At 43.4% G+C, this 20,844-nt stretch overlaps 1 protein-coding gene across 4 annotated transcripts in view; it reads left to right on the top strand.

Annotated features, from left to right (window-relative positions):
- Positions 1-20,844, top strand: part of ETV6 (ETS variant transcription factor 6) — a 232,759-nt gene that overhangs the window by 38,287 nt on the left and 173,628 nt on the right. The window contains exon 2 of one of the 4 annotated variants that reach the window (XM_070410680.1): positions 8,252-8,385. The exons of the other annotated variants lie outside the window; for them this stretch is intronic. The gene's annotated coding sequence lies outside the window, so the exon portion shown is untranslated. The remainder of the gene's footprint in view (positions 1-8,251; positions 8,386-20,844) is intronic. 4 annotated transcript variants of the gene reach the window in all.

Raw genomic sequence — 20,844 nt, 5'->3', positions numbered from 1 at the left:
GTGGAGTTATTTGAATTTTGGACCTATATGTTGTTCTTATAAAAGAATTCAGTTCATCCTTTCAGCTGTGTCAGTCATCTTGAAACCAAATAGGCTCTCTTCTGTAATGCCTAACGCTTTTTTAACATCATTCAGTGTAGATGCTAACTAAGAGGATGGCCATATACAGAGTAGGCACCTCTCTGCCTAAACATGGCTCTCTCACTTTCAAAACAGTGCTTAAAAAAATCTCCTTCCCTACAAAACTTCCCAATGAGAACTCTTTTTTCCCACCTGGTTATTGTCTCTGTGTTTGTTATAGTGTTCTCTCTGCTTTCATATATTTAGCTTTGCAGAGTCATAGTCATTTATCCACACATGTTTGTCCCATCTCTCTCTTTAGAAGACATATCCCCGCTGGTTCATGGAATAAGATGTTCCTTTCTTTCTCCTTGGATATGCCATTTTTTTTCTGTCCTCAGGGACCTAGGAGAGAATTTGGCTTGACATTCATTCTGCGTCAGTTTATTACAGTGTTTTTCTTCCCTTAGTTCATCATGCGATTTAAAAAGATTAGTTGGGGCAACGGTCATGTAATGATGGCATATGTCTCTTAGTGTGCGTCATCTGTAACTTCTGTGTATAGAATTTCCTTGAAGTCTGTCAGTAGTTATAAGACAGATCCATTGGAAACACTTAATTTTTTGGCATTTTCATACATGTCAAACCGATCTGTCATGAATTGAAGATGTAGTGTCCTTCCTTTTTATGATGTTACCAAATCTAGCCCAAGTTCAAAGAACTCTTAAGAAAATTACTATGATATGAACAGATTCTAATGAATTGAAATAGAGGTTTCTCCACCTTATGTAATTAGCATTTTGAGAGTTAATTCAGTGGAGGGTCTGGGCAGACAGGAATTGAAAAGTATGGAGAAAGTTGGAGAGAGGAATGGTGAGGAGGTGACGGGAACAACAGCTACCAAGGCCATGGCTTTTGATCAATTGGAATTCTTTAATCAGACATTAGAACTCTTTCTGCCAAGCACTGGGGCTGGCCCTAGGTTGTCTCTGCTCTCACCAGATTCTGGGTACCCCATTTGTAGTAAGTTGTATTACAGTCCTGTCCAGGTGGGTCAAATGGAGAAAATACTAATGGTGCCAGCCAGAGGGAGAGGGACTAGTTCAGTCAGTGGGACTCAAGACCTGCAAGGCTGTCTTTTCTCAACTGTGTTTCATCCGGTCGGTGTGCAGTCAGATATTGAGGGGTTTCCAGCTCTCACCTCCTGCTGTTCTTATCAAGCAGCCAGAGGGTGTTTGTGTCTCACAGCATCTCCTCCTCATCCCTCTTCCTGCAGTGCTGGACGCCTGGGAACACCTGTGGGATGGCGAGGAACCTCTGCTGCTCCCCTTGCCCTCTGACCCGGCTGGGGGCTCAGGGAGCTTTGGGGGTCTCGTGTGTTCAGCAGCCCTTAGTATGTTCAGTTGGCCTTGTGCACATTGCCAGTGACATCTTTCTTCCTAATCATTGCCTCATGGAGCGTGAGAAAGGGCTTTGTAGTGCTTGTAGTCTAACTCCTTCATTTTAGGGGCAAGGACCCCTGAGTCCTGGGGAGGGGAGGTGACAGGCCTGCAGAAACACGCTTTGGTTACAGGCAGAGCTAGGACCAGAACCAAGTCTCCGGAATCCTCCTCCAGGACTCCTTCCTTTACACATGCCCTTTCTCTCTCCTAGTTTGCAGTGTAAGACTTAGAGAAGCATTCTGATGTTTTTAGATGAAGAACCTCAAACCTCCATAAAGTTTCTAAAAAACCCATTGTAAACCAATTTCTTTTTATTATGAACACATTGCCCATATAACCAGAAGAGAAAATAAAGTTCTGTTAAAGAATGAAAGTCAAAGTTCCACTCATCTCGCTCTTTCGCGGTGAGTGTCCTGGCTTGAACAGGACTATGCAGTCATTTCAGGTCTCTACTGAGGTGACCCCTCATCCATGACATCGTCACTGGCCACCCTTTTCAAAATAGCAACCACCCAACCCCCTCCAAACAACCCTTTTGTGGTCCCCTTGCTGCTTTGTTTTTCTGCCCAGCACTTGTCACTCTCTTGCGAGAGAGTGTCTCATTCTAGTTGTTTTTTGCTTAATATTTCTCTTCTTCCACCATTATGAAAACTCCATGGCAACAGGGACCTTTGTCTCTTTTGTTCATTGATGTACCGCAGCACCCAGAGCAGTGCCTAGAACACAGTAGGTGAATATTTGTCGAAACAATGAATGCATGAACTTAGGGGCAAGTAACAGCTTTTCTGTGCTTAGTGTTCTTGTGAGTAAAATAGGAATAAAAAGTAGTGCCTATCTCATCAAGTGGCAATGAGAACTGAGGGAGTTCATTCATATGAAGCACTTAGAATCACCCTGCACATAGTAGGTGTTCAATAAAGATTCCATGTTATGATAATTATTAAATATTTGATTTTCTCACTAGACTGTAAACTCCTTGAGGGCAGAGACTGCTTTTTTACATCATCTTTTTATTCCTGGTAGTAATGTGGCTAACACATGATTGGTATTCAGTGTTTGTTAAGTAGATAAATAAAATAACTCAGAGAAATTGTAGGCAATACCTCTGTAAATATTTGTTAAATGTAAGCAAATAGGTTTCCTTCCTATCTTTTTCCCCAAGCTGCAGTTGGTGAGTCTGCGTGGAATAGCAGATTATGTTGTGCCTTAGCTCATCACTTAAGCACTGGGGCTGATAATTTGTTTTTGTTGCCATGACTTGGCTGAAATCTCCTGGGGATTGACAGCCATGGCAGAAACTTGTGGGTGATGGATGTGACCCCAGCCTATGTGATCTCAAGCAGTTACTTGAGATCTCTTCCATTCATAGTTGGTACTTCACAGAAATGCTCCCCTGGCAAAGGGGGTGCTTAAGCGCAGGGTTCTGGCAGGCATCTGAACAGACAGGTGCAGGAAGAGATGAAGAGAGAAAGGTGCTCTTCCTCTCTGTTCTCAAGAAGAGTTAAAAAGGTTCAGCTTTTAAACTTGAGCCAGCCATTTGAATTGCATGGGCCTCAGAGTTTTTCCGGTAAAATTTGAGAATGGGATTAGATGATCTCCAAGGAGCCACCTACTTTTTAAATGTCCTGATTCTGTGGAAAATGGTTAAGAAGGCTCCACACTGATGAAGAATTTAAAGGGCAGAGGTTTAAGTGGGGTTACTGATCAAATGGAAGGGGATGCTAGTCTAGGAGCATCGGGCAAGTGGTTTGGTGACATGTTGTGTCTGTTTCTGGAGGAACTGGAAAATTATAGTATTTAAAATAGAAAATGAACTCAGAACCACATCTTGACCTCCTGGTTTGGGTCAGTTGATTTAACTTGAACTAAGTTGCATGTTCGCTGTTCAATCTAGGCGTCTGATTTGTGAACCTTTCCCATAACTAAATCCCGAGAGATTTCCCATCATGCCCATAAGGTAATTCAGTTTGGCAAGGGGATTTGGACCTTGACAAAATCTCTTGCCCAATTTGGTTTCCAGAAAGGCTGACTTACCTAATATGAAAATAAATGGAAAACAAACCTTTGGCTATTACTTGATGAAATGCCATAGGAAAGTATAATTTTCCCCCAACACCCCAGCAGTATGGAGAAGATTGTTACCATTTGCTCCTAAATAACTGTCCTTGGTGTACTGTTCTTCCCTGCCATAGTGTTCCAATAAGGCTAAATCACTAGGCAATGATATTAAATCATAGGAATCCTTGTGTGTTTGTGCATGTATGTGTATGTATGTGAGTGTATTTTATATCACGTGTATGTTTCTGCATTCTCAAACTCCACATTAATATTAGTTTTCTGTTGTTGCATAACAAATTACTATATACGTAGTGGTTTATAACAACACACATTTACTATCCCATAGCTTTTGTGGGTCAGGAATCTGGACAGGGCTTATGTGGGACATCCACTTAGGATCTCACAAGGCTACAAGTCATTTGTCAGCCAGGCTGTGGTCTCATCTGAGGCTTGACTGGGGAGATCCATTTTTGTTAGCAGAGGGTTTCCGCTTCTAGTTAGCTGTTGGCCAGAGGCTGCCATCAGCTCCTTACCATGTGGGCCCCCTCAACATAGGCACCCACACATGGCAGCTTGTTCCTTTCAAACTAGCAAGGAAGTTGAATGTTTTCCTGTAGCTCAATTTTTTTTTTTTTTTTTATAGATGTGACTTCAGTTTCCCCCCCTATTATCCTTATAAGGTGAGATAGAACTAGGGAGAACCAAGGAAGCTGCAAAAAAGCTCAGTGAAATGTCTAAGGTTGAAAAGCAGCCAGTGGTTGCATTGGAATAAGAATACAAGGTAACTAATAACAAAAACTAACATTTATTAAATCTTTATTACATACCAGATACTGTGTGAAGAGCTTTATGTCACTACATGCTCATTCAATTCTCAATACAACACTCTGAGTTAGGTATTATTATTATTACCAAGCTACTTAACAGGCAGGGAAATTGAGGATTAGAGTGGTTATATAACTTGCCCAAGGTGTCCAGACAGAAAGTGCCCAGGCTGACTTCATAAGCCACTGTCATCCTACTCTGAAGATCTGCCATTGGGACATAATGCGGCCCGTGTTCAGAATTCTTCCTCTCTTCCATCCGTACTTAAATCAGTGAAGTACTGCAAAGGGATAATTGTAATAGGTTGCTCCTCTAAAAGTGCATTCATAAAATGGGAGACAATGTTATTTCTTTTCTACGTGAGCCAGGCTTTCTCATTTTTCTGAAGACATATGGGACAAATGGAAGGAAAGCAGAATTTAATGGTATTTGCATGTATTAACACTTCTGTTGCATATGCATCTTTAAAAAAAATCAAAGTTACAAACTCCTCAAAGTTGATAGGATACAGTTTATTTATTTTAATTTCTTTAAAATGTTTGTTTTAATAAGGCACTATGCATTTCATTCTATAAGTACAAATAATCTAGAAAAGGCAGATTAGGGCTGTTTTAGGTAGTTGGATCTTGTTGAGAAATGTGCAAAATTAGATTTGAGTATTAGAAACTGAACTTTGAGAGTAAAATAATCTAGTGTCTATGTGTCTGTTTCTTCTGTATTTCTGGAAACCTAGATAGTTATCCTGCCAGATACTTTAAAATGTATCAATAAAGAGGAAAAATAGAATACATACAAGGTTTGTTAACTATTTTATTTATTGATTTTTAGAGAGAGAAGAGAGGGGGGGTAGAGAGAGGGGGAAAAGAGAAACATCAATTTGTTGTTCCACCCATTTATGCTTTCATTGGTTGATTCTTGTATGTGCCCTGAATGGAGATTGAACCCAAAATCTTGGCATATGGGGAGGACGCACCAACCAATTGAGATACCTGGCCAGGGCAGGTTTTTTGATTATGGAGCTTTTTCCTAAGTAGCCGAATGGAACAAATGCAGATAAAGGTCAAGAGGATAAAAATGCCACACGGGGTCAGACCCAGGCCAACGTGGAAAGTGTTGCGGCCACCCTCCCTGTTACATGACATGGAGAGTGGCGGAGTCCTCCAGCTGGAAGGGCCCTTGGGCAGACCGAGTGCCCCTCTCCATGTGCTAGTGGGGATGCGAAGGTACAAGTGGGCCCAGGTCACAATCCAACTTCCTTCATTAAATGCTTATGAATTTGCCTTCCCTTAACTCATGTTGGAAATCTTTCTTGAACTCACTGTTGTTCTTTCTCCCATACTGCATTTGTATTTCTTTTGCTAAAGCTCAATCCAAGTCAGCGCAGTGCTATAGTTATTTAGGTACGTGTCTCATTCGCCCTAGGATGCCGTGGGCTATTTTTTAATCAACTTTGATCTCCTTTCAGTGTGTAGCACGAGGCCTGACACATTGGAGGTGCTCAATATATACAGTAGCCCCCCTTATTCTCGGTTTCAAGGTCCATAGTTTTAGTTTCCTGTGGTCAACTGTGCTCCAAAATTGAGAAATGAAAAATTCCAGATATTTTGAGAGAGAGCGAGACCACCTTCACATAACTCTTATTACAGTATAGTGTTATAATTGTTCTATTTTATTCATAGTTATTGCTGTTAGTCTCTTACTGTGCCTAATTTATAAATTAAATGTTATCGTAAGTATGTCTGTATAGGAAAAAACATACCATACATAGTGTTCATCATATCCATGGTTTCAGGCAGTTCACTGGGGGTCTTGGAACATTTCCTCTGCCAATTAGGGGATTACTGTATTGGTTGAATTTAATTAAAGGTATATTTGAATACATTCCATAGACTTGATCCTATAGTGGAAGGCAGGGCTTCCAACCTTTAGTTCTGAAACTTCCATTGTAAGATTTTGAGGGGGATCCCTCTTCCCAGGAATCTGAGAGTTGATGAACAAATTGAAATCCACTGTATCACTATCCTTCATGCTCCTATGTTTTGTTTTGTTAATTTGTGGGGGGAGGGGCTCTCAGTTATTGTGTGTGTTTTTTTCTACTTTAAAAAATTGTGGTTAGCCCTAGCTGGTTTGGCTCAGTGGACAGAGCATCGGCCTGGGGACTGAAAGGTCCCAGGTTCGATTCCAGTCAAGGGCATGTACCTTGGTTGTGGGCACATCCCCAGTGGGGGGTGTGCAGGAGGCAGCTGAATGATGTTTCTCTCTCATCGATGTTTCTAACTCTCTATCCCTCTCCCTTCCTCTCTGTAAAAAATCAATAAAATATATTTAACAAAATTGTGGTTAAAATATATAACACAAAATTTACAATTTTAACCATTTTATCTGTATAATACAATTTCATTAGGCACATTTACATTGTTGTGCAACCATCACCACTATCCATCTCTAGAACTTTTTCATCATCCCAACTGAAACTCTGTACCCACTAAATAATAACACCCCCTTCCCCTTGCCTCCAGTGCCTGGTAACTGTGATTCTACTTTCCGTCTCTATGAATGTGCCTATCCTAGGTACCTCATGTAAGTGGAATTGTATAATATTTGTCTTTTTGTGACCAGCTTATTTCACTTAGCTTAATGTTTCAAGGTTCATCCCTGCCATAGTCGATATGAGTCTTTCATTCCTTTTTAAGTCAGCCATTCTCCTCTAGGAGTAAAGAGTTTCAGTATTTTTAGTTTTGTAGCCAGAGGTAGATTTTTCTTCCAGACCTATCCTTGGCCTTTTCTTGGGATGAAATTCTCAAGGGCATTCCCTGTCTTTCTGAGTAGTATTCTTTGGGGTAGCTGAGTAGCAAAACTGAGGCCATTAATGTCAGTGTAACAGATGAGCACCTACTGTGTGTCAGGGGCTCTGCCTATGAACAGAGATTACACAGTTTTTGGAAGGAGTCAACTGTATACTTGGTTAACTATAGTATCATGTGCTAAATGTGAGGAGCCAGAAGGATGCTCTCAATCTGCTGTGGACTATGAGGGGAATTTAGGAAAGGTTCAAAGATGAGATCATATTTCAAATTGGCTTTGAAGGATGAATAGGTGTTAGAACTAGAGAAAGAAGTGATGGCATTCCATGAATAGCCTGAGCTAAGGTAAGTGGAAAACACATGGTTGTTGGAAGAATAGCAAGGGACAATTTTAAGGGAAAGAAAACATGGGGGTAGGGTATGAGATGGTGGGGAGCTAAAGGTGCTTGACCATCAGGCTGAGGAGTTTAGGAGAACAGGTCATGCATTTAGAATGCCGCAATTCAGTCTGTGGGTTGACAGGGTGTATTGGTGGATCACAGTAGGATCCATGGAGACTAGAGACTGGTGTGTGTAGGCAGGGAGAGTGGGGAGACAGTGGGTTGCAGGATATTAAGCAAGAGATGATGAGGGCCTGAACCAAGGCAGCCACAGATGAGTTTGCTCATGGTCCATGTCATCAGGTATGTTGACCTCAGAGTTCATTGGACCATGCCCACCTAGCCTGCCTCTTTATGTTCTAAAATTCTTATAATTTCAACTCCAGTTTAGAGTTCTGTTTTTATAATATTTCCATCATATCTTTCCTTACTATAACCGGTGGTAAGAAGGAATCTGTCTATATAAAGAGCCAGGGTCCATAACGTCCGCAACGACTGAAGGCTCAACCGAACGCTGGAAGTCAGTGCTGGGTTGCCGTGGTACCCGCACAGCGACCCAGCACTGACTGCCGAGGGGGCTGCAGATCAGGCCTGGAGAGAGGCCTGCAGAGAGAGAGGCAGGATCTGATCCGCAGCCTTAGTGGCAGCTGTTGATCAGTGTTGCCTCTCTCTTTCTCTCCAGGCTTCACCAGCAGCAGCACCTGTTTCTCTTCAGGCCTCCAGGGGGCTGCTCAGCCCTGCCTCTTTGATCAGGCCCAGAGATAGGCCCCGAGACACTGACTGGCATAGAAACCGACTGGTCTGAACCAAATCTGGGTGAGTGCCAGGAGCCAATGGCTGCCTAGGAGGCAGAGCTTTTGACACTAACTGGCATAGAAACTGACCATTCAGAACCTAATCTGGGTAAAGTGCGAGGAGCCAATGGCTGCCCAAGAGGCGGAGCTTTTGATGCTGACTGGCATAGAAACTGACCAATCAGAACCTAATCTGGGTGAGCTACGAAGGCAGAACCTAAGGTGGGGGCTGAGGAGGGTTTTAAGGGCAACAGCTGTTTGGTATAAGGTGTAAGAAAGCCGTTCAATTTTTTAATGACTGGTTTGGTAGTATAGTGCATATGACTGGCTATCAGTCCAGATATAGGGATTATGTATTTTTGTCTGCCAAGAGCATCTCCTCCTGCTGAAAAAGGCTCCCCCCAACCCCCATTTAAGCAATCCTATCCTATATAATCTATCTATACTAACAAAAGGGTAATGTGCTAATTAGACCGGGTTGACCAGCCATCTTCCGGACATCCGACTTCCTTCCAGACAAAGCCATGGTGGTGGGGCCGAGGCAGAGGCAGTTAGGGGTGATCAGGCCGGCAGGGGAGGGCAGTTAGGGGTGATCAGGCAGGCAGAGGCAGTTGGGGGCGAGATGAGGCCGGCAGGAGAGTGCAGTTGGGATGAGATCAGGCCAGCAGGGGAGGGCAGTTAGGGGCCTCCCTCTGCTGGGTGATCCATCAGAGGGAGGTGGCCGGTGGTGGGGGAGGGGGGAGCAGCATCACACAGATGGCAAGCAGTAGCAGTGGCAGGGGCAGGGCCAACTGCTGGCAGCCAGGGGAAGGAAAGCCCCGATAGGCCCTGATTGCTGGCCAGGCCTAGGGACCCTACTCGAGGGATCCCGAATTGCGAGAGGGCACAGGCCGGGCTAAGGAACACCCCCTCCCCCAGTGCACAAATTTTGTGTGCCGGGCCTCTAGTTGATCTATAAAGGACAATGGGCCCAGTCTGTGTGGCACAGTGGTGTAGCATTGACCTATGAACCAGGAGGTCATGGTTCTGTTCCTGGTCAGGGCTCATGCCTGGGTTACAGGCTCAATCTCCAGTAGGAAGTGTGCAGGAGGCAGCCAATCAGTGATTCTCTCTCATCATTGATGTTTTTGTCTCTCTCTTCCAATTCCTTCATCTCTGAAATCAATAAAAACATATTTTTTTTTTAAAAAGGCAGTGGGACAGGTTCCTACCTCCAGGCTTTCCACTCAATAAAATACTTTTGGAGGTAGTTTTTAATCATCTTCCATGTGTTAAGTGATGTGGTGTCTAATGTGTAGAAAAAGATTGTTAAGATTGTGTGTAATAATAGAATAGCTGGAATTAGAGCAGATCAGTGAAGCTATATAAGAAGCGCACCGCCCTCCCCCTCCCTGTGATCTCTTGGTAACAAAAGAACTGAAACAAAACGTTCATACAAGTGAATAAACTTAAACTTTGAAGAGCAAAGCTGGGTTGGCCTCAAAAGCTATCAGCACGATCATCAGAGCCTATCTAATGGTCCATAAAGAACTTGGCTTATCACCAAGTGCTTTGATAGTAAGCGTAGCAGGAAGAGACATAGTCCCTGCCCATAAGCAGTTTATAATCTAAATTGTACAATGTCAGAAATCACTGGAAAATTAGAAAAAATGAATCCAGTCAGTACCCTTAAATAGTGATGTGTAAGGAGGGCCCCAAACATTCACACACAGAAAGGGAAAATACTGTTAGTACAGGCATTGAAAGAAAATACCCAGGTGTCATTAGTTGACTAAACGCTGATTGAGGAAAAAGCACTGAAATACACTAAAAATAATACAAGTTTCAAGGAAAATAACCCTTTTGCTAACCTTTGCATTAGTCAGTTCCTTTTTAGAATTTTTTTCCTGTTTTAGTCACACTTTACAAGAGTGTGTATAAATATAGAAGATCAAGAGAAGTGTGATAAACATAATTTAAGATGTAGAACATGGGGTTTGAAAGAAAAGGTCAGAGAAATTTGGGGATTAAAACAAACGGACTTAGTTATCTTCAGTAAAAAAAAAAAAATTAAAGGAATATTTATGGGCTAGCCAGTTGAGGTACCAAGAAGTTTAAAAAATGCTCTACCCTTATGGGCCTTTAATGGTCAGGTTTTCATTGTGCAAATGACTTGACTGATTTATTTTATTTTATTTTTTTTTAGTTTCCCTAGAGCACCAAGTGAAAGAAAATGCATGTTAAGTTTTGGGAGGTATTTTGAATAATCCACAGAGCCTCACAGGGTGCCTCTGGGAAATGAGGAGTTTCCTTCCTGGAGGTTGAGAGAACTGAGCTGAAGGAGTCGGGGCTGAATGATCTCAATTGTGTAATTCCTCTCCATTTTAAGATTGAAAGGAAACTTTAGGCAGAGATAGGTCACTGACTGCCCTGTGAGTGTAAGAGTCAAGAGCTAAAATAAATTTATATTTCTAAGGTTTTAGAGATAAAGAAAAGCTATCTTTCTTTTTCTCTTTTCAGGCTCCTTCAACTCTTGCTTGCTTCTTTCTTAGCAGTATTATAACTTGCAGATGTTTTGTTTGTTTACTCATTATTTTGTCTCTCTCCCCATTGTAAGGTAGGCATCGTGAGAACAGGGATGTGTCTGTTTAGTTCTGTACTTTATTTCTGGCATCAACCACAGTGTTGACACATAGTAGGTACTCAAGAAATCTGGTTGAATGAATGAATGAATGAATGAGAGTGGGTCAATGGGAGAAGAGTGCTTAAGACAGTCTGTGGATAATGACCATTACCTGGAAGGGATGCTAGTTTGGGGGTTAAAGAGAGAAGGAAGTGGGAGAAGGGAGAAGGAGAGTGAATTCACAAGGCCTATTTCCTGTTGTTGTTGGTACATTGGGTAAAAATGTGCTAAACCTGGAAGTCATATAGTGTCATATAAAGAACAGGAGCGAACATGGGTTAGTGCCCAGACACACTAGCTCTGGGAAACAATTCACAATGACTCGTCATGGGTAAAGTTTGTTAATTTTTTCTGAAACAGACAAAAGTTCTGTAAGAACTAAGTTTTCCTAGTGTGTAAATCATTTGGAAGTTTTAGTGGTCATGGTGTGTGTGTGTGTGTGTGTGTGTGTGTGTGGCATCTGACTCCTTTATTTATATTCTCTGTCCTGGCCTTCAGATGTTTTTTAAGCAGCTTTAGATTAGATTATCAGCATTGGGATAATGGAGCAATTTTGTGGCACACTGCCTCTGTGCTTAGGACTGTTGGACTCCTCGGCCCGAGTAGCCAAAAAATATCTTGATTTAGTCTAGTCTGGTCTGTTGTAGTCTCACTTAAGGACACTAAGTCCCAAACCTTTGGGTGCTTAACTTAAAATACTAGCATATTAACAAAAGGGCCAAAAACCAAATTAAACAAAAAGGAAAGAATCAGTTCTCAAACAGATTATCCTTCCCTATCCTAAATAATCCTACCTTCCAACTTCCCCATGCTGATGGAGCTTCTCAGGGAAGTATTTTCGGACCACAGGGTTAACTTGTAACTAGAATAATATTCCAGGGGGATTAGAGGACAGTGTATACAGCTCTATCCCCCAGCATCCCTTCCCCCTCCGCCCCGCGCCCCCCCACCCCAGACTCTCACCACCTCTGTACACCCTTCACAGAAGTGCAGGAAATGAAAGCAAGAGCCTTGAATCTATGGACTTTTCCAAAGTCCTTTTGAGAGATTTATTGTTGAGGTGGGAGTCACCGCTTTTGGAGCCACCCCCTGAGTTTCCATGGCTTTACAAATCTTTGGAGGGCCTTGGGCTGATAAGAAGCAGACGTTCCTTCTGCTGATATGCCCATGTCTGAGCTCTTGATGTCCTCAGACCCCACGCCCATGTCGGTGAAAGGAATGAAAATAACATTTGGAAACCAGTTATTAAAATATTTGCCTTGGTTATCTGGTCCATCCTGATAGTAACTGTGTGAGAGAAGCAGGATGGCGCTCTCACTGTCCTTGTACACTGCAGAGAAACTGGCGCACAGGTTAAATCGCCCGGTTTAGTAAAGGGCAGAAAGGGACTACTAGCAGACGCCATGTCTCTTTGCTGGGAAAGCAAGCTCATGTGCAAGATTGTCTCTCATGAAGGAGACCTGATGGGGAAAGAAGAGTAGAGAGCCTGATGATGTGAACTTTAGCTTCTGGAGGCCAAGATTCCCTTTCCCTCGGTACAGTAGTGAATCAGTGTGCTCTGGGCCCTGTGGTGGCGAGACCTCCATCCCTCCTCAGCCAGCCAGGCCTCATCCAGATGGACATTGCATTTGCTAATGACCAAGTTTAAGTGCTAGAGAAACAGTAAGGTCAACTGGACTGCCTTTTGTGAGTAGGACAGGTAAAAGGGGAAGTCCTAAGTGAGTGGAGCACTGAAGGAATTCTTAAATTGGCAGGTGGAGAGGGTGGGAGAGTCCCTGTAAGGCGTGCTTTCTGCAGCCCAACTTCTCCTCCAGGCCAGGCTGTTAAGAGCCGGGTATTTCCAGGAGATTGCTTCTCTGGCTGTATCTGTTTGCTTTCTGATGGAGCATACAGTTCACCATTTTAAGTTCTATAAATGGAATTAGGGGTACAATCTTGACTCGGTTAAACATAAGACTTGCAAGTTGTTTCTCTTGCATGGGGAGCCCTCTGCTTCACAGTGAATGTTCTGTGCAGCCAGGTAGACCTCTCTGCCAGGGGCCCGACTCCTGTGTATTTGAAAAGGAAGACAAACCTGTATTTTGTAGAAAGGGCCTATTGTTCCTAGGGAGTGGCTGAGGCCAACTTCTTGGGCTCCTTGGCCGACTCTAAAGAAGGAATTGAAGTCAGAATGCTAATCACTGACTCGCACAGACATCAACAATCAAACCTCAGGGAACGCATAAGAAAGTAAACAACAGCGCTCAATTTCCAATTCTAGAAGAAGAGCAGTAGTGTAAATGGAGGCTGGAGAAGAAAAAATGTGTTTGTGAGACAAAAAATTCTCCTTCCTGCTTCTCAAATGGGTAGTCTTAGAAATAATGAAATCCTGAGGTACAGCTCCTTTTTTGTGACCAGGATTGGTATGGCTGGCAGCCTCACGCTTTTAGAGGTGATCTGAGCTCAGAGCTGGAGCATGGCTGTGGGAATCACGCTCCATTGCAATGGCAGGATTTCTGCATGTGAGCTGGACATAACCTTTTTATTCTGCATTTCCAGGGATGCATTTCATGCTCTCACTTGTTCCCTCTCGTGCCAAACAACGGGCTGGTGTTGAGAATTTTGTCACCAGGAAGGAGCACTTTCTTCTAAATGTGAGAAATTTTGGAACTGTTGGAACCAATGTGTAGGTCTTAGTGGTGGGTTCGTGAAATGTTCTCAGTTTGATGTAGCCCCTAATGATTTTCCATTTTGTGTAAGGAGAGAATTATTTTCCTCTCAGTGCTGCCCTCCAACCTCCTTCGTAGAGATTCATGTATTCTAATCTGGACCTTTCTTTGATTCAGTGTCATTTTATACAAACTTCAACTCCTGTATGTGGCAATTGGCAGAAATGATCTATCCATGAGCATGTCATGGTAGAAAGAGCATTGGCTGTGGAGTGGGGAAACCTAGTCTAGTTCTGACAGTGATGTGACATGTCACTGAGCTGCCCGTGTCACTTCAGAGAGCCGTATTCGCCTGTTAATGATGAGACTGGCTGGAAACAGGGCTAAAGTCATTTGAATGTCTGCCTTCTCTCCTATATGATAGCGTATGAAGTGACCTTTTACCCTGATCCCTTTATAAGCCACTGGGAGTCTCTCCATTTTTCTCTCAGCAGTTGTACTTGTCATTCTCCAAGCCTGATCCCCCAGAGTTTGTTGAGTAGAGAAATGATCCCCATCCAGCATTCTGCTAGCCTCTCTGTGTGGTGAGCATATATCCAAGGCTATCTTTCTTCCCAGGTGACCCTTTGTTTCCAATAGGAGAGAGCTCTCACCACCACATACAGCCTTGATCTCCTTTAACCACAATTGAGTAAGTCAGAACTGGGGTTCATGGGACAAATGGGAGCACCTCAAGTTTAGGGTTGAGGAGTCCTGATGAGAACAATGAACAGAGTGTGAACTAGAAATTTGAAGATATATGAGCTCTCCTCACTGTTGGCTTTTTGGAAGAGTCCTGTCAATAATGGCAGCACTGTTACCATCCAAACTATTGACTGGACTAGGCAAGAAGTTGTAGAAGATTGGAAGTTTGCTGGGGACTGGGTTAGAAGTACCATGGTGTCGTACTTTGTTTTCTTAAGAACACTTGGGACTGACGGGCCACATCCCTGGGATCATAGTCTGGACATCACAGATGATCCAGGCTCTTACCTGTCTGTGTGCATCCCCTTCTACAAGCCTGGCTGTGTTATTTTTATTAGCACGGGTACCATTTATAGTCTCCACCACATGGGCATTGTTTCATTTCTAGGCCCGTAAAAATTGTACAATGTGACCCTGCCTGGCTTCTGATCCCTCAAGCCAACTTCTGGAGCTGTTAATGCCTTCTATAAACCTGAAGCCCAGTGCCGCCCCAGCACCTCTGCTTTTCCGCTGGTTTATTTTTGTTATCCTTGTCCCCACCCACCTTGTTTTTCAGCCATCAATGAGTTTTTATTGAGTTACTCAGACATTCAGCCAGACTCCGCGGGGGAATAAAAAGACGTTGTAAGAAATTGTCCCGGAACATAAGGGACTTAAAACTCATTTGAGAAGGGAAGGCCTATGCACACGAAATGTTGCCCAGCAATATCAGCCTGTGGGTAGAGTAGATGGTTTGATCACAGAAGGAGATTTCTCTTCAGGAGTTGTCAGGAGAGGCTGTATTGAGAAAGTGGTCTTGCTACCTGGCCTGAAAGCTTGATTTTTTACCCTTTATGTGAGTTGTGATATTTGATATGTACATGGGAGATGTGTGAATTATAAAACATAATGAATACCTATGAATTTACCACCCAACTTGAGAACTGGCACATTACCAATACTGCTGCCCTACCTGTGTGCTCCTCTCTTCTCCCACCCTGTCTTCCCATATGACTTAGCCACTATCTTGCATTTTGTGGGTTTTACTGCCTTTCCCCCTAAAGTCTCTGTAGACCTCATATGTTTTCTTTGGAGATCTCATAATTTTCTGAGATAAGGAATCTCTGAAGGCCAACTACCAAGGGCATATGTGATGGTTACTTTTATGTATCAATCTGGTTGGGCCATGGTGCCCAGATAAGGGCTAAAACATTATTCTGGAAGTTTCTGTGAAGATGTTTATGGAGGAGATTGATATTATAATCAGTGGACTTTGGGTAAAGCAGGTTGCCCTCCATAATGTGGGTGGGCCTCATGCAATCAATTGAAGGACAAACTAGAACAAAAGACTGGCTTTCCCTGAGCAAAGGGCATGGGCAGCAAATGGCCTTTAGATTTTACTGTAGCATCGGCTCTTGCTTGGGTCTCCAGGCTGCAGGCCCACCTGCAGATTTTGGACTTGCCAGCCTCCATAAATGTATGAACCAATCCCTTAAAAGAAATCTCTTTGTATGTATACATATATTCTACTGGATACCCTGACTAATACAGCACATCACACTTCTCTGCATGCCATGTGGGTAGCTTTACAGAATTGATTTACAGAATATTCTTACATCAGCACATCAACAGTATATTTGTCACATGATGGGAAAGCATTTAGCTGATTCTGGCCTAGGCCATGGAAGAGAATCCTTGACTTTTCTGTAGAAGCAAAGCCTGTTCTCTGCTTTTGGAGTACGCTTTCCTCTCTGTTAGTACTCTATTCCCTCCCAAAGTCCTGTGGCTTTCTCTGGTCAGTCATATACCTACCTACCATCCCCTTGCTATACCCTCATCTCTTCCCAGCATACACGCACAATTACATCTGTGTGTTTGATTATGTAGAACCCTGATTCGGCTTGTCACCAGGAAAGACATTTAGCTTCTCTGAGCTTGTGTCCCCTCATCTGCTCCAGGGTTGGGGAGAGTCATCAAACTGTATTTATTGTGTGACCATGTGCCAGGTATTGATCCACGTGCTTTACCTGTTTGTCCCTTGTTATTCGTATAGCAACAACCCCAGGTGGTAGCCGCTGTCATCATGTTCACTTCGCAGTGAGAAAACGGCAAGAAACTCATGGAAATGGAATTTGAATCCAGGCATTCTGACCTTAGATCCTCCTGCTCCTTACACTTTTAAACACATTATAAACTGGAAAGTGCTCTGCAAATGTAAAACAGAGCTATTATTAAAATACACCTGTTGCCTTGGGGCAGTGCGCTGTGCTGGTTGATAGCAGAGACATTGGAGGAGCTGATTCAGGCTGATGGGGTCATTGTAGGAATGTGCTGCCTATATGGAAAGCTCTGGTTCTTGGACAAAAGGCTTCTCCTGGCCTTCTTGAGCCCCAAGGAGAAGCTCTATAAGGGGCCTTTAGGACTTGTTGGTTGGTGGGAAGTTGGCCTACCCTTAGGTCACACCAAGAAAGCCACTACCTACTTTGTGTTTCAATGGGTCCTGCAGGTTACAGTGTACTTGACCCAGGTGAAGACACCTTAGCTTAGAGTGTCAGAGGTCTCAGCAAAGCATGGCAAATACTTGGAACTTCCTGTGCCTCTTAGGACCATGGCAAGTTAAATCACGACAGCACTCTTCAGAGTACTCACCGCTACCTGATGGAGTTGGGCAAATGGCCTGCAGGTTCTTTGGCCACCGTTCCAGAGACCTGGGTGCCCCAGAGAACTGAGTTGCATTATCTAGTACTCTTGCCTCTCCTTTTTCTTTTCCCAGCTGTACCTCTCCAGGATGTTGACACTAACTCCATCCATTAGCCTTGTTTCTTCAGTGTTTTTAACTCTTTTTCCGGTCTACTCAGTTTCCAAAACTAATTCTCAAGGAATGAGTTCCATCTTTTCAAGGAGACTAATTCATTTTTAAAATAATGGCAGTCCCTTGAGAGGGAGGTCACACACCAAGAGTCCTAGGAGTATCTCTACCTGCAGGGTTAGTTTTCCCTACCCCAGTTGCAGAGGGAGCAGAAATTATCCCATTTAAGTGTAGGAACTTAATTTTTATAGTACCCTCTTTCCTTTTTCTTCATATATCCTGGTTCCCTCGCCTATACTCTCTCATAGACACCGCTATGTGGAGATAGTTTCTCACCCCCAATTCCTTTTTTGAAGGAAAGAGAATGTTTGTGTAGCCATTGTTTTCTGTGGGAGACCCGTGCTGCTCCCTGGGCTCACCAAACATTTCTCCCTCAAGCACTTTCAAAATGTCAGTCTTACAAGGTAACAATGGTTTCTGGGTGCTTTTAGGGGCACAGTCTTAATTACTCAAAAATGAATAAAAGAGGACTACTCATCTGAAATCATTTATATGGCATTTCCTTGCTTTCTTCAATGTCATTATGTTTGAACCAGTAAGTATTTTGACCAACATTTTTTGAGGAAGAATTGTATGGTATTTCCCAACCGTCCCCTGTGGGTGGAATTGCATCACCGAACACTTTTCTCTAATTTTTTTCCACTTTCTGTCTTCTGTTTTGTCACGGCTCCAGGACACTCCAGACTTTTTTGTCCTGTTTTTCAGTCCTGGAGCTTTAGCATGGCATCTGTGACTGTGTTCGTTTCCCGTCATTCCCCAGCCTAGCAGAGCAGCCTCATAAAAACAGAGCATTTTGCTCAATCTTCAGGTGGAGGTTTGAACCCTGATCCACATGGACCCTCCTCTCTCACTTTTTGGAAACCCTAGAAGTCAGAAGCGTAGTGGTCTCATCAACCACAGGCAAAGTGAAGTATATTCCTTCTATTTGCCTTTGCCCTCATTCCCTATTTCATCCACCCAATCCGTTTTAAGGTTTAAAAATGCTATTAAAAACATTCCATGTGTGGCCAGATCTTTTAGCCTTTTAACCTGATTGGAGACGGAAGATGAAATGCCAGCTCTAAAGAGGCCCTGGTGGAGGCCAGTCTCAGTCCCACCCCTTCCTGGAAGCAGAAATTTTCAGAGACGAGGATGACATTACTGGTTGTGCCCATCTGTAGCAGTCAGGGGTCTCTAGAGAAACAGAACTAATAGTGTGTGTGTGTGTGTGTGTGTGTGTGTGTGTGTGTGTGTGGAGAGAGTTATTTTAAAGAACTGGCTCATGCAGTTGTGGAGGCAGACAAGCCCAACATCTCTGGTCGACCAGAGGCCCAGGGAAGAGTTGATGCTGCAGCTCAAGTCCAAAGGCAGCCTGAGGCAGACTTCCCTCTTCCTCGGGGACCTCAGTCTATATTCTCTTAAAACCTTCAGCTCATTTATTACATGAGACCCACACACATTACAGAGGAGAATCACCTTTACTCAAAATCCATTTATTTAAATGATAACCTCATCTAAAAAATTACCTTCACAGCAAAGTCTAGACTGGTGCTTGACCAAAGAAATATCCGGGTTCCATGGCCCTGCCATGTTGCCATGCAACATTAACCCTCAGCCCACCTTCCAGGGCTTTTAGGAGCACCAGCTATGACTGGTTGGGAGCTGGAGGCACGTGTGGAGGAGGTGACTGTCTTTCAGTGCTTCTCTCTCTGCATTCTTTACCTCCTGGGAGGAGCCCCTGATCACTTCTTTCTGAAAAGGAGGATAATGATGTGTATCTGATACAATTCCTGTGATGATTAAATGACCTAACATAGCCACAAGGATTCCCCTTGTTTCCAAGTGTTTGCCCATCTCCGAGTCCTCCTTAGAACAGTACTCATTTTGAACTCCTTCAGGCCTTATGCGCCTCAACTCCCCATTAAAAGCAGATGAACTATTTGACTATGATTCTGAACCACTGTTTTTAATAAAAACTCCTAGTGAATGTTCTTGTATGTTAGTCTCCTTTGCTGTTTCTCAAACATGCCACGCACACTTGTACCTCAGGACCTTGGCACATGCTGTCTCCTCTACATGGAGCTCTTTCCTCAGACAGCTGCATGGCTCGGTCCTGCCCATTTTCAGGTATCTGCTCAAATGTCACCTCCTACAGGGGCCTTTCCTGACCACTGACTATAAAACAATGTACTCTCTCACCTTCTGTTGCTTTGCTTTATTTTTCTTCATAGTGTTTATCTGAAATAGATGTATTTTTTTCTATCTATACCTCGCACTATAATAGTAGTTCTCAACCTTGGATGTTCATTGTATTCATCATGGGAGCTTTTAAAAATCCCAGCTCATGCTGCACTCCCAAACAATGAAATCAGAAGCTCTGGAGAAGACACCCAAGCATCAGTATTTTATAGAGCACTCCAGCTGATTCCTAACTGCAGCCAAGGTTGGGAACCAGTGCTCAAGGCTAGACCTTTACTACAGAGAATGTGAACTGGTAGTATCAACATCACTCACCAGGCTCTCAGAGATGTAGGTGCTTGGCCCCACCCCAGACCCCCTGAGTCCAGTTCTGCTTTTTGGCAAGATTCCAGATGATTCAGACAACATTGAGGTTTTTGATGCACTGCATTAGAATGTAAGCTAGTAGCTTCATTTTGCTATGTTCTTAATGCTAGAAAAATGCCTAGCATACAGTAAGCACTCACTAAATGAATGATGAATTACATTTGGAGATAGGGGAAGAAGGAGGTGATAAGGGAGAGAAGACAGAGAGAGAGAGGGAAGGAAAGACAGAGAAGAAAACAGCTTTGTCTGCCAAGTTCCCTGGGCACAGGTACAGTGTAAGCAGGGCTGCTCCTCCCTGCTCTCTGCTCCCAATAAAACTTACAGCCTGGTGTCCAACATCTCATGGGCCTGCCTCCAGCTTGCTGTGCTTTTCAAGGTGATAGCTGACTAATCAGAGATACTGTGATAATGAATTGCCTAACTACCCAGCCCTGCTTCTTCTCTTCATGCATATATTTGACTAGAGGCCTGCTGAAGTCAATTAACCAATTAAGTAATAATTCAGTAAGACTTTATGAATTATCTAGTACATCCATGGCTTAACATGGCTAACAAATCTAGAACCAAAGATGGAGAAGACTTACAACTTACTGTTCAGCAGTAGAAACAGTCATTTATAACTCGAGGCAAATGCTGAAGAGAATGTGGGCAGGATGTTGTGGGGGTCAGGTCTAAGTGTTTGTTTCAGATTGGGGGTTCAGAGTAGACTTCCTGGTGGAGAGGGAAGGAGACATTTGAGTTGGGAACGTGAGTGGCTGGAACACAGGGCACGCGACGCATGCTCAGGAGTTTGGAGCGTAGCAAACGCAGAAGGCACTGAAAGTGTTGGAGCACAGTCATGTCTGTTTTGCAGAGATGACTGATGGCTCTGGAAGCTGATTGGAGAAAGGAGAGGATGGGTGTGTCAGAACCAGTTTGGAGATGATTACAGATAATATACTAGTCAGATGCCAGGGCCCTGATCTTGGGCAGTGCCAGTAGGATGTAAGATGTGGAGCAAGTTTTGAGAAGTTTTTGCCAATGTGGAAGATTATG

Source organism: Myotis yumanensis, unplaced genomic scaffold (assembly GCF_028538775.1).
Source record: "Myotis yumanensis isolate MYYU_CA2020_CCGP unplaced genomic scaffold, mMyoYum1.0.hap1 SCAF_3, whole genome shotgun sequence".
In the NCBI taxonomy this organism is placed as follows: domain Eukaryota; kingdom Metazoa; phylum Chordata; class Mammalia; order Chiroptera; family Vespertilionidae; genus Myotis; species Myotis yumanensis.
The sequence above is the reverse complement of the archived record's forward strand: the minus strand, read 5'-3'. Positions and strand labels throughout refer to the sequence as shown.